Source organism: Phyllobates terribilis, unplaced genomic scaffold, assembly GCF_046119375.1.
Source record: "Phyllobates terribilis strain yellow unplaced genomic scaffold, ASM4611937v1 Scaffold_1__5_contigs__length_1240528914, whole genome shotgun sequence".
Classification (NCBI taxonomy): domain Eukaryota; kingdom Metazoa; phylum Chordata; class Amphibia; order Anura; family Dendrobatidae; genus Phyllobates; species Phyllobates terribilis.
Genome location: NW_027362761.1, coordinates 97,644,448 through 97,651,346, shown reverse-complemented (window position 1 = coordinate 97,651,346; position 6,899 = coordinate 97,644,448). Strand labels below are relative to the sequence as shown.

The window sequence follows — 6,899 nt, the reverse complement described above, 5'->3', positions numbered from 1 at the left end:
AAATTTCCGCAGCATGTGCACAGCGGATTATCATTGGAGACCATGGGGCACGTATTACCAAGCGTTTTTTCAGCGTTTTCGCTGCAGAAATTCCGTGGCAAAAACGCTTGAAAAACGCACAGTGGGCACACAGCTTATGCGTGTATGTATTTGTCTTTGTATATGTCTGTATATGTTTGTTTGTGTGTGTGCGGCCTCCGGCTGTATCTGGGGGGGGCGCCGTGCGGCCTCCGGTTGTTTCTGGGGGGGGCGCCGTGCGGCCTCCGGCTGTATCTGGGGGGAGCGCCGTGCGGCCTCCTTCTGTATCTGGGGGGGCGCCATGCGGCCTCCTGCTGTATCTGGGGGGGGCGCCGTGCGGCCTCCTGCTGTATCTGGGGGGGGCGCCGTGCAGCCTCCTGCTGTATCTGGGGGGGGGCGCCGTGCGGCCTCCTGCTGTATCTGGGGGGGGTGCCGTGCGGCCTCCTGCTGTATCTCGAGGGGGCGCCGTGCGGCCTCCTGTTGTATCTCGAGGGGGCGCCGTGCGGCCTCCTGCTGTGTATAGGAGGATTATGTGAAAGCTCATATTATACAGTATGAGACCCTACATACATAGGGGGATGTCAGCATACTTAATTGTGCTCAATATTAAGTCATACAATTAATATAAAAAAATAATTATAATTAATATATTAATATTGTGCAGAATTAATTTCACATGAACTATCACATGATCTATCAAAGGGGGAACATGTGACAAGTCATGTGATACATCAGGTGTGTGTGTGTGTGTGTGTGTGTGTGTGTGTGTGTGTGTGTGTGTGTGTGTGTGGGGAGGGGGGGGCATTCCGTATAAACTGCCCAGGGCCCTGGATACTCTTAATCCACCCCTGACTTCTACACATTGTACAATATCTTGCTAAGGACGTCTTGTCCTGTAACTTCAGAATAAAAGCTGCACTTAACACAAAAACCTTCTTCGCCTTATACAAGCCTTGTTCAGTCCCTAGCGTGAAAATGCTGCCTTTCTTCTGTGTAGGGAGGGTTTAGAGGGGGAAGCCATTGCTCATGTAAGGCAGCAGCTGCAAAGCTTTATGAAAGGAGGGGCCACATCATGGCAGGCGTTGGAGTTATAAGCAGACTTTCTTCCTGGCCAGTAACCAGTCAGGAGGTGGTGATATCAGCTGCACGGCTTCCCTTACAAGATCACTGACAGCAGGTAAATGGACAGATTCCTAGAAAGCACTGACGGTAATGTGGTATTTTCACTACTAGGGACCTGCCCCTTCCACAGTCTTAGTATACAGGGACAGCTATATCCATATGCTATACTACACTGTATCGGTTATGTAGCCATACTTTCAGCTTTATCTGTTAAAAAGGTCATGGACTTGTTTATAGGGAAAATCCGACTGTGTGCTGCCGAACAGTGTACATTTGGCCTATGCAGTTAACTAACCACAAACCCTTATTCTACATTCTGCTTGCCGGCATATTTTGCAGCACTTTACATACATTATCATTGGTGTTGAGCGAACATGCTAGGATAAGGTGCTATCCAAGCCTGCTCAGGAGCGAGCAGTGTATCTTCGACGTGCTCGAAAAATCTGTTTGCGTCGCCGCTGTTAGACAGCCGCAACACATGCTGGGATTCCCTAACACACAGCCGCAGTGATGCTAACGTATTTCGAGCTCGCCGAAGACACCCGTGCTCGGATAACCCCTTATCTGAGAATGTTCGCTCAACATTAATTATATCATCACTGTGACCATGAGGTCCCCATCAGAATGTCTTTGGTGTGTTGGGGGGGAAACCAAAGTACCCGGTAGAAACCTTCGCAAACTCCTTGCAGATGTTGTCTGTGATTGGATTGTAACCCAGGACTCCAAAGCAGCAGTGCTGCCCACCATTAATAGTGCAGGCTGAATAAATAAAGCTCTTTATCCACAAGAATTCAATCCAAATAAAGGGAAGGATAAGTTTCCTTCTTTACACTTAAGAGTATCTTTATTCCACCACGGAGTTTCAATGTTACATATATTGACAAAAAATATACGGTAGATCTATCAAGTTCAACGTTTCAAGTTCTCCTCGTGTTTGTGTGGGTTTCCTCTAAGGCTATGTGCCCACGTTGCATTTATGAAGCAGAAAATTTCTGCTGCATAAATGCAAGTCCTCTCCCGGAAAAACGCATACGGAATTCCGCACGCGTTTATCGCGCTTTTTTCGCGCGTTTATCACGCGTTTTCCACATGCGGAATTGCCTTGCGTTTTTTATGCATTGGACAAAGGCAATTCCGCTTGCGGAAACGCAAAATTAAATGACATGCTGCGGATTTTTGAACGCGGCATAAACGCTGCGGAAAAATCCGCAGCATGTGCATAGAAGTTGCGGAAACCCATTGGGGATCATGGGGTGCGGGTTACCAAGCATTTTACAAGCGTTTCCGCTGCGGAAATTCCGCATCAAAAACGCTTGTAAAACGCTACGTGGGCACACAGCCTTATTGTCAAACTGTGGCCTGTTTGTCTTTATCTAAAATCATTTTCCCTCATAGTATTATGTCTTTCTGTAAGGCTAGGCTGTAAATATTTAATCTAGTCATTGCTCATCAAGCACTGATACTTTTAGTATGCATCTAGCTGTCAGGCAAAGTCTCCAGACGCTGACTACTGAAGCATGATTGTGCGATTCTCCATGCGGGTGTGCCATAACGTGACAATGTGAGCAATTTCCTTATTTGTGGTCACTAGAGTTGTCAACCATTCACAAATTCCAGGACAGTCTGTAAAAATAAGACACTTTTTTTTTGCTCTGTCCGTATAAAAAAAAAAAAATAAAGGAGTTTTTTTTTTTTTTTGAAGCTGTAATAACTTGTATGGCTAACGGCTACTGTAACTATCATTTTATAGTGAATATAGCACATGTCTTCCGATCAGAATTATGGGCTGTAGACATGTATTACTTATTTTAATGATTTCTTGTAGTTTTCCGAAGTTTCTGAATCAAAATAATGTCTATCTGTAAATCTTTTTGGTAAACTGTCCAGAAAAAAAAAGTCAAGGTGGCCCTTGTGGTCACATGACAATTAGTCTTGCCCTGTTTCACTGAAGAGATGATAAATGTGTGAAGCGCAAGCATTTAGTTGGTATGTGACCACACACCTGCTTTGGGAGCACACTGTCTGTCACGATCTGGGAATTACAGTGACTGCAGACTTTTCTTCTGAGAAAGACAACCCCTTTTAAAGCTCAGTTCAATTCAAATAAATGATAATGCCGTCATACAGCAGCTACTAAAGGTTCAGAGTTGAGCCTGGTAAACAATGAAGGGTAGTGCAGTACTTGCTGGAGCATACTGGCTCTGTTGCTTGGTGTGGATTAGCGCACCACCAATCTCCAAGGATTGGTCGTTATTGTTAAAGGACCCGTTAAACAGGTCAGAGCTCATCTTTAGGCCGGTTTCACACGTCCTGATTTTTCCGGTATCGGAGATGTCCATGTGGAAACCTTGTGCCGCATCAGGAGCACGCGTACCGGCGCCTGGGAATCCGTGTACAGTTAGCACTGTTCCCAAGTGCTGGGTGCTGAACGCTGACCTCATCACTGTCCATTGCTCGCGCTGTCATCAGCATGAGCAAGGGACAATGTTGGGAATAGTAGTCTGCTCCCGCAGTGGAGAGGGGGGGGAGAGATATGTGAACATAGCCTGACACGTGCACAGACCCATAGCTTTGAATGGGTCTGCGTCTGTCAGTGTCTCCAGTACTAGTGGAAACTGTCACCACACATACTGGACACACTGATGTGTGAAAGAGCCCTCATGCAGTGTCAGACTGAGTAGAAGTTAAATGATTAACTCTATTATGTAGGAGGTGCAGCAGCTCAGATAGGAATGACTTGCAAAATGTTAACATGTGTTGACTTTGGTTAACCCCCTCTACCCCCGAAGGCTGTTTGCACGTTAATGACCAGGCCAATTTTTACAATTCTGACCAGTGTCGCTTTGAGGTAATAACTGTGGAATGCTTCAATAAATTCCACTGATTCTGAGATTGCTTTTTTTTTTCGAGACATATTGTACTTATTTGATATGACTGGCGTTTTATTTGTGGGGGGGGGAACAAACAAAAAAATAACGGCAATTTAACAAATTTCTCAATTTTCAAACTTTGAATTTTCATGCCCTTAAATCAAAGAGTCATGTCACACAAAATAGTTAATAAATAACACATTTCCCACATGTCTAATTTACATTAGCATAATTTTCGAAACATTCATTTTTTTTTTTTTTTAAGGATTAGAAGTTGACCAGCAATTTCTCATTTTTCCAACACCCTTTTTTGGGACCACATCACATTTGAAGTGACTTTGAGGGGCCTTTATGACAGAAAATCCCCAAAAGTGACACCATTCTAAAAACTGCACCCCTCAAGGTGCTCAAAACCACATTCAAGAACTTTATTAACCCTTCAGGTGCTTCACAGGAATTTTTGGAATGTGGAAGAAAACAATGAACGTTTAACTTTTTTCACAAAAATGTTACATTAGACCCAATTTTTTTTATTTTTGCAAGGGTAACAGGAAAAGATGGACCCTAAAATTTGTTGTGCAATTTTTCCTGAGCATGCTAATACCCCATATGTGGGAGAAAACCACTGTTTGGGCTCACAGAAGGGCTCGGAAGGGAAGGAGCGCCATTAGACTTTTTGAATGTAAAATTTGCTTGAATAATTAGCGGATGCCATGTCGCGTTTGAGGATCCCCTGATGTGCCTAAAAAGTGGAAACCCATCCCACAAATGACAGCATTTTGGAAACTAGACCCCCCCCTTAAGGAATTTTTTTTCACAAAAATGCTCTTAGCCCCAATTTTTCTATTTTCACAAGGGTAACAGGAGAATGTGGACCCCAAAATTTGCAATTTCTCCTGTGCACGCAGATACCCCATATGTGGTCGAACACTACTTTTGAAGTGCCATATTGGAGTTCATATTTTGCTGAGCTGCTTTGACTGTGCCATGTCACATTGGCAAAACCCCATTTTACAAACTAGACCTCTCAATGAATTCATCTAGGGGTGTAGTGAACATGTTGACATAACATGTGCCTCACAGAATTTTACACCATTGGGCGGTGAAGGAAGAATAATTATATTTTTAGCCCCAGATTTTACATTTTCACACTGGGAAATGGGCAAAAATGGCACCAAAATTTGTCACACAATTGCTGAATGTAGAAATCCCCCATATGTGGCTATACAGTACTGCTTAGCCACACAGCGAGACTAAGGAGGGACCAAGTGCTATTTGCCTCCTGGAGCGCAGATTTTCCTAGAATAGTATGCAGACTCCATATACAGAGACCCTAAGTGCTAGAAGCGCAGAATCCCCATGCAAGCGACCCCATTTTGGAAATTATACCCCTTTGGGAATTTATCTACAGGTGTGGTGAGGATTGTAACTACATGGGTGTTTTCCAGAAACAAGCAGCAGTGCGATGAGTGAAAATTGCAAACTGCCGTTGTAGTGACCAGTACGTTATGCCCAGCTCATGTTTCTGGAGACATGCACTCGTAAATTAGGTGGACTCCCATCGCTACAGAAATGTATAACATGTGGATGCTAACTGGTTTAGGCACACTGTGGGGCTCAAAAAGGAAGTGGGCATTTGTATTTGGGAACACATAATTTGCTGAATTTCTTTTGGAGGGGGGGGGGGTAAGAGCCATTTCGCTTTTCCAGAGCCTTTTGTGCTACTAGTAAAGTGGAATCCCCCTATATTTCGATTAACAGATGATGGACCTGAGTGGGGACTTGCTTTTATTGTGAGTCAAAATGTTATGTAAAATGTTTCCATTTATCCTGTGCTCTACGCTAAGTACTGATATTGGGGTTTCCATTTAAATCTGAGTGACATAATTCAAATGAAACCCCCGAGGGATCCATTCACTCTAATGAGGCAGCAGAGTTAGGGCCTCTTTCATAGAGATGAGCGAATATGTTCGGCGAATGTTCGCAAGTTTCAAATTCGGAACAAATATGGCACATTCGTGTTCAGGTTGCCGATCTTTTGTGCAAAAGTCGGCCCCGAACATTAACATCCCTGGTTTCCCACGCTGTCATCTGCTTGACAGCGCGGGAATCAGCAGCTGTGACCAGCGGTAATATCGCTACCGCTGGTCACAGTGCTGCAGGATGAAGCTAACCGGTGCCAGTGTGATCCCGCAGCTGTGACAGTGACCCGCGGTAAAAAGCTTACCGCAGGTCACAGGCGCCGGCTGATGGGACTACTAGCCCCATCTTGCGCTTCCTGTCAATGTACACAAGCGCCGCTGATGGGAGAAGTAATCTCTCATCAGCATGCTTGCGCAGTGAAAGTAAAAAGAGTTTAAATAAGAATAATAAACACATTATACTCGCCTACCACTTACCTGCAACTTGACCCCAATGTTCTCATCCCCTGTAAAAAAAAAAACAGAAAAACAAACAAACAAACAAAAAAAAAACATACTCCCCTCACAGCTAATCCACGACGCCATGGGCACCTGGAATAAAGGTAAAATAATAAACCAACCTCATCCTCACCTGTCCACAGTAGTCCATATAGTGAGGGTCCCACAACGATCTCAGTGATGGCACGGCCACATCCGGAGATGTGACCGTTCTATCCGGCAGCCGGCGATACTCGTGTGCTCGCTACCGCATCGCGAGAAACTGCTGGCTGACGTCACCGGAGTTCAAACAGCTGAAAGCTCCGGGACCTGACTTGCGGCATTAGTGCTGTGTGGGAATTTTCCCACGAAACACTAATGCCGTAAGTGAGGTCCTGGAGCTCAGAGAATTTACATGCTGATTAATTTGTGCACCGAATCTGCAAGTCAAAAAATACTCAATATGTGCATGACACTTCACACTTCTCAT

At 44.7% G+C, this 6,899-nt stretch overlaps 1 protein-coding gene across 1 annotated transcript in view; it reads left to right on the top strand.

Moving 5' to 3' along the window:
- Positions 1-1,041: 1,041 nt before the first annotated feature.
- The window catches only part of LOC141211698 (prostaglandin reductase 1-like), a 112,450-nt gene continuing 106,592 nt past the window's right edge, over positions 1,042-6,899 (top strand). Inside the window, exon 1 of the mRNA XM_073664848.1 lies at positions 1,042-1,195. The gene's annotated coding sequence lies outside the window, so the exon portion shown is untranslated. The remainder of the gene's footprint in view (positions 1,196-6,899) is intronic.